Source organism: Gracilinanus agilis, chromosome 4, assembly GCF_016433145.1.
Source record: "Gracilinanus agilis isolate LMUSP501 chromosome 4, AgileGrace, whole genome shotgun sequence".
Classification (NCBI taxonomy): Eukaryota; Metazoa; Chordata; class Mammalia; order Didelphimorphia; family Didelphidae; genus Gracilinanus; species Gracilinanus agilis.
Window position 1 is genome coordinate 273,240,709 of NC_058133.1, and position 7,184 is coordinate 273,247,892.

Sequence of the window (7,184 nt, forward strand, 5' to 3'; positions counted from 1 at the left end):
GTGATTCAGGGCAAGTCACTTAACACCCACTGCTTAGTTTTTATTGCTCTTTGACTTGGAACCAATGCATAATATTGAATATAATATGGAGGGTAAGGACTTAAAAAATGTTATTCATGCTATGCTAACTGGAACCTAAATTAGACCCTCTACTCATCTTTCTCTACTCTCTCTTGCTTGGTGATCTTATTAACTCCCAAGGGTTCAATTTGGTTCAATTCTCTTTTTTGCAAATGATTCCCAGATCTATATATCCAGTCCTTACTTTTCTCCTGAATTTCAGTTCCACATCACTAACTTCCTACCGGACATTTCTTTTCTTCCTCCTTCACTTCCTCCTCTCTCCCTCCTCCTTCTCTCTCTCTCTTTCTCTCTCTTTCTCTCTTCCTCTTTCCTTACCTCCCTCCCTCCCTTCATCTCTCTCTTCTTCTCTTCTTTAAAAACAAAACAAAACCTTACTTGGAGGCAGGTAGATAGCTCAATAGATAGAGAACCAGGCCTAGAGCCAGGCCCCTGATACTTCCTAGCTGTATGATCCTGGGCAAGTCACTTAACTCCAATTGTCTAGCCCTTATTGCTTTCTATTGTGGAACCAATAATTAGTATTGATTCTAAGATGGAAAGTAGGGGTTAAAAAAAAAAAGATGAGATTACTAGAGACATAGGTTGTGAGGGGCAGGATGGTCAGGGAGCTATTTTAGCCAGAGATTTATTCAGCCACAATTAAGTCCTACCTGTAGAGGTTGAGTATCAGGGAGATGGAGAAGGGCCATAAAAAGGAATCCTACCAGAGGCTCATGTACATGAAGGCCTAATACAGCTCTGTCCCCAGCCAAGCCCAGGATACATCTCTGGAGGGCTGTGGCAGGCACAGGGGTGTAGAAGCAGGGAAGCTAATCAGGTGGCCCTTAGATAAGGAGGTAAGAACAAGGAACAGGGATCCATTCAAAAAGCCCTAAACTAAATACTGATAATGAGTTCTGAGTGCTCAGCCTTCATCCCTTCTCACCTCCCCCAAGCACACAGCCTTTGATTGGGTCCTCAGCAGGATGTGGTTATCTGTAGGAAGGTGGGACAAGGCACCCTCAGCACCTGAGAGCAGCAGGATCGAGCTCCTGAGCCTAAGACTGGCAGGTGCAGTGGGAGAGGGGAGGGGGACGCCACGTGGAAGCCTGGAGGAGGCAGGATGTGTGAGGACACCCTCCATTGCTCACTTGGTCTCAGAGTAGCTCCTTGCCCCTCCTACTGAGCTTTGGGCTAGGGAAACAAGGTGGCAGCAGCTTCTGCTGAGAGGGGGTCTAGAAAACAGTAAACTGAGGTCTATAGAGACGACTTCTCTTTCTGGGTGGGGAAGGGGAGTTCAGAGTTCAGAGAGGTCCTGGGTGTCTTCTCAGTACCTTCCATCTCCTTCCTCTGGTTGAAAAGGGAGAGAATCATTCACAAAAGAGAAAACAAAGAGAATAGAAGCCTCAGTGACTCCCTGGGTAAAAGATCTCATTTGGGGATTTAAGATCAATAGAATTCATGGGGCAGCTTGGTGACTCAGTGGATAGATAGAGAGCACCATGTCTAGAGACAGAAGGTCCTGGGTTCAAATCTGTCCTCAAATAGGTCCTAATTGTGTGACTCTCAGTAAGTTACTTAACTCTAGGAATTGCCTTGCCATTACCATTCTTCTGCTTTGGAACCAAAACTTTGTAATAGTTAAAAAAAAAAAAGATAGGATTCAGAGGTGGGATTCATCATCTTTTCATGTATCCTGAATGCCTTTTATAATCTAGTGATGACTGTAGAGCCCTTCTCAAAATAATTTTTTTAAAATACATTTTTAATTTAAATTTTATTTTATGTAATAAAATTTTAAATTCAAATACAATTGTTTTTAAATACATAAAATGAAACAAAGGATTTAAAAGAAAATCAGTTCTGTTGTTACATAGTTCTTGAAATAATACAAACCTGTTCACAGATCCTGACTAGGGAAAAAAAATAACATAATTTAGGGCTAGAAGGGAACTTAGGCAAACAACCTCATTTCACAGAGAAAGAGATTGAAGCCCACAGGAAAGGAAATGACTTGCCCAAGTCAAACAGCTAGTTATCAACAGAACTGGACAGCAGAGAGTTAAAAAAATGAGGAAGGGCAATGAAGATATAGATTATAAGCAGTTTTCTAAAGGAGGTTAGCCATGAGAGGAAGATATAGGAGATATAGAAGGATAGCCAGTTGGGTTGGGTGGGTCAAGTGAGAGGTATTTTTACTGAAAAGGCAAAAAAGAAAGATGCCTTCTGACTGCAAATACAGGGCTTTCTGTACGATTACACTGCCTCTACTGTGTCACACTTGGGGATCAGGGTGGGTAGGTTTTTATAACCCCTAACCCCATCTGGTTGAATTGTGGTTCTGTTGCTCTTCAGACCACAGCATTCAGGAAGTTTTGCCCCTTCCTCCCATCTGGTGAATCTCAGCTCTGCACGGATGAGACCCAGTCTGAACCCTTCCTCCTCAGAAGGTCTCACAGCTCTGCTGATTGAGGACAGGGGCAGGGCTACTCAGAGGTATCCTTGTCTCCTGATATCCATCTCTCATCCCAGATGTATTTCCTGGGCAATCCTGAGGCAAGATCTTGGGCACTGATTCCACAGATAGAGGGTAGAGGAACCAGAAGAGAATGAGACCAGAGTCCTAGGATCAGGTCACACCTACCTGCAGGACCAGCAGGGATGAAAGACCTGCAGGCACCAGAGCAGGAATAACAAGTTGGAGTTTCAGAAAGAGACACCCTGCTCCTGCAGGGTGAGAGGGCTATTTCAGGGTTGTAGCTTGCAGTTCAGGGTCTATGCGGGTTAATTATGCTAAGCCTAAGGGTCCAACTGGTACATCAACAAGGTCGGAATGCTCATGAAACTCCAGTTCTCCAAGACCATCAGTCAGGGAGCTTCAGTCAATCTACCTTCATTCAATATTGTTTTTCAGTCCTTTCTGACCCTTCATGACCTCATTTGGGGTTTTCTTAAAGATACTTGAGTGAGGGGCAGCTGGGTAGCTCAGTGGATTGAGAGCTAAGCCTAGAGATGGGAGGTCCTAGGTTCAAATCTGAACTCAGACACCTCCCAGCTGTGTGACCCTGGGCAAGTCACTTGACCCCCATTGCCTACCCTTACCACTCTTCCGCCAAGGAACCAATACACAGAAGTTAAGGGTTAAAAAAAAAAAAAAGATACTTGAGTGGTTTGCCATTTCCTTCTCCAGCTTATTTTATAGAAAAGGAAACCATCTGAGACTGGATTTGAACTCAGGAAGATGAGTCTTCCTAACTAGGCCAGGAATTCTAACCACTGCACCACCTAGGTACCTACCTTCATTTAAACTCTTTCTTAAATCCTTGCCTTTTTTCTTATTTTTTTAATTATATTTTTATTTTTTATTTTGAATCCTTGCCTTCTTTTCCTTTCTCTTCTGTTCTTTTTTTTTTTCTAAAATCCTTACCTTCCATCTTAGAATCAATACTGTGTATTGGTTCTAAGCTAGAAGAGTGATAAGGGCTAGGCAATGGGAGTTAAGTGACTTTACCAGGGTCACACAGCTTATGCTGTTCCATTTGAACCCAGGATCTCCCATCTTTAGTCCTGGCTCTCTATCCAAAGGAGGGGAGCTAGGTAGTACAGTGAAAAAGTGTTTGGCCTAAAGTCCTGTCACTTAACCCCATTTGCCCAGCCCTTACCCTTCTTTCTTAGAGTTGTTGCTAGGACAAAAAGGATTAAAAAAAAAAAAAAGAATGTCTAATGGCTCTCTCTTTTTCCTACCACATTTAATTCAAATTCTACTTATTACCTTGCTTTCAAGTCCCCCATGAATCTGGCTCCAGCAGAATCTATCTAACCTTTTCTCATTCTACTGTTTACCCAACACACCAACTCTGATCAGTCACATTTTCTAAGAATTTACCCCTCAGAAAACAGCAAATTCTCCAAGCCAGGGCTTGAGTCATTGCTGGGTTATCTCAACTTAAAAAAATGATGGAGAAACTGTTCACGATGCAGATTAAACTTAAAAGACTCCTGACGCACAGTTGTTTTTTACTTCTCAGAGATCTTGTTAAACATTTACCAGCATATTGTTGCCAGCTCCTTTTGTCCAGCTTTTTCCTCTTTGTGGATAATCACAAATTTGCAGATGATACAAAGATGGCAAAGATAGCTAGCATAGTACCTCAAAGGACCTTTACAAGGTACAACATTAGATAGCTGATTCTAATAAAAATGAAAGCAAAAAGGAGCAGCTAGATAGCACAGTGGACCTGGAGTTGAGAGGATGAGAGTTCAAATCTGGCCTCAGGCACTTCCTAACTGGGTGACCCTAGGCAAGTCACTTAACTCTGTTATATTGAAACTCTGGGAGCCGAGAGTCTCACCGTTGATTGACAGTTGAAGACCCTTGGACATCAGAATGTTCCCAGGGGCCATAAGGACAAGGGAGAAAGCGTTTGGCCAGGGGGCTATAAATACCCTGGCAGCCCTGGCTTTTGGTTCTTTCCCTTTCCCTTGGACCTGAGATCTGTAAACCCTGGTCTATTGAGATCTGAGGCTTGCTTGGCTCAACCTTGCAAGAATTCCTGTCTTGTACCTCATTAACATTTGCCAACCTGTATCCAGACCGTGAATCCTCTTATTCTTCTGTCCCCTAGATATTTAGGTATCCAAACCATCTTTAGATATCTAGGTCTCCTGGATCCGGGAAGTGGGCAGGAGAAGAAGAAGAGGGTGGAAAGGGGTGGTTCCTGAAGGCTGTAAAGGCATAACATCTGGCAAGAAGAAGCTGAAAGACATCGAACAACAGCTTGCTTGCTCTGGTTTGGCTGTGGCCAGGCTGAGCCAGAGGCGTTAATAACAAGTCAGAGTCACTCACCTACCTGCCTTCAGCTCTGAGGGATTACTATTATCAAATTAGTTTAGGGTTTCCCTATTCCTCTTCCCATTTCCTAATACTCCTTCTTTGCTAAATATAGATAAAGCTATTCAAGTACCTTCCTGGAGTGGTTGTTTCATCACTTCTCTGGGAAGGGAGCAACGCAGTCAGATAAACATGTCCAAGACTAATAGAGCCCAATATCCATCACTAATTAACCCCAGGTGGGATCTGAAGGGATACCCATCTACTGACCTGAAGGATCCTGCCTGGGCACTGTTATAAAGGAGGGAGGTGTTACAACATCTAGCTAGGTGGCAAGACTCAGGTGATCTTGCTCTAGCCACATATCTGAACTACCACTGCTGTCACCCAATTAAGAGTGGTAGTATTCAGTTTACCTTTTCTCTCTCTCCTTTATTTATAACAATTCTGATTGCATAACCCTTACCACTCTGCTGCCTTGGAATGATTTTTTTGGTATCAAATATAAGGGTTGTTTTTGTTTTGTTTTGTTTTTTAAAGAAAGAAAATAGAAATGTAAGAGGGGTAGAGTAGAGGCTCTAATCCCTCACTGGCCAGTTCTCATTAGATATAAATGCAAAGTTTTGTACTTGGGTTCAAAAATCCAATGTTATAAATACAAGATAACAGAGCTGCCTATAACACTTATGGGAGATCAGAGTATGTGTTAGAGATATTATTGAAAATCAGGTCTTTCTGACCCTGAGGTTTATTTTGTTTATCCACCACATCAAGCTGTCTCTTCCCCTCTCCTCCCGCTGTGGCCCATGCTATAGCCTGGCCCACAAACAACAGTTATGTCTAAGATCCAGGTCACTGTAAGCCTGAGCTCCTCCTAGGGCCAAGAAATTCTTGTATTATTTGAATGAAGTGAAAAGGGTCTAGAACAGTGATTCCCAAAGTGGGCGCCACCGCCCCCTGGTGGGTACTGTAGCGATCTAGGGGAACGGTGATAACCACAGGTGCATTTATCTTTCCTATTAATTGCTATTAAAATTTTTAAAAAATTAATTTCCAGGGTCGCTAAGTAATATTTTTTCTGGAAAGGGGGCAGTAGGCCAAAAAAGTTTGGGAACCATTGGTCTAGAACAAGGGAACAGAAAGAACACTTACTAAAAGACAGTAGGAAGATAGTTTCTCTCCCTAAATTTCAGTTCCCCATGACCCCAGGACTAGATATCTATCCAAGACAAAGGCCATAGAAGTCACCTTCTACCCCAACCACCAGGAATCCCTCACTATTCCTGACTCACAATTTCCTAAGATTTAAAGTTGTAAGTAACCTTAGTAATGGCCAGCACCACCATTTATCAGATGAGGAAACAGATTCAGTCATGGGAAGAATTTGTCGAAGGTCACACAGAGCTAAGATTTGAACCCAGCTCTTGATTCCAAGTGATCTTTCCATAGAAACATATGGCTTCCATGGCCATTATGCTGGTGGGGAGGAAGACACTTTCCAGTACTGAATCATGTTAAGATAGAATGTCTCCAAGTGCCTATAGCTGCTCATATTGGGGGTGGGGGTGGGAGAGGGGTTTCAGAGGGTGACTGAGGGAACAAAAAGTCTATGACTAGGTAAAAATATGGAAAGCCAAAATCCCTGTCTGATGTGAATGAGACCAGAATTAGGAAGCAATCTTATCAGAGACTCAAAGGATCATGGATTTGTATTTTAAATTTGCCTCTGAGGTAACTTCCTGGCTTTACAAATGAGGAAGCTCAAATGATAAGTATATTTACCAAGGTCACATATCCAGTAACAGGCAAATCCAAGATTTGAACCCAGGTCTTCTGATTCCATATATAACACTCTTTTCCTTGCTGCCTTTTTATGTTTCCCCTCTTTGAAAATCCAACTGAAGTATTACTGCCTCCTCTACTTTCCTGATTTCCACATTTAGAAGTGATCCTCCCTCCTCAAATGACCCAAAGCACTCTGATCTTTCCCAGGTGCTTAATCCCCATCTAATGTGTATTACTGAAAGGGAGTAACTAGGTGGTACAGTGGATAAAGTGCCACAGGCCTGCAGTTAAGTCACTGAACCCCAATTACCTTAGCCTTGGCTGCTCTTCTGCCTTAGAATCTATAGTAAGACAGGAGGAAGGAAGGAAGCAAGCAAGCAAGGAAGAAAGGAAGGAAAGGAGAAAGAGAGGAAGAGAGGGTGGGAAGGAGGGAGAGAGGGTGGAAGGGAGGGAGAGAGGGTGGGAGGGAGGGAGAGAGGGAGGGAGGAAGGAAAGAAGGAAGGAA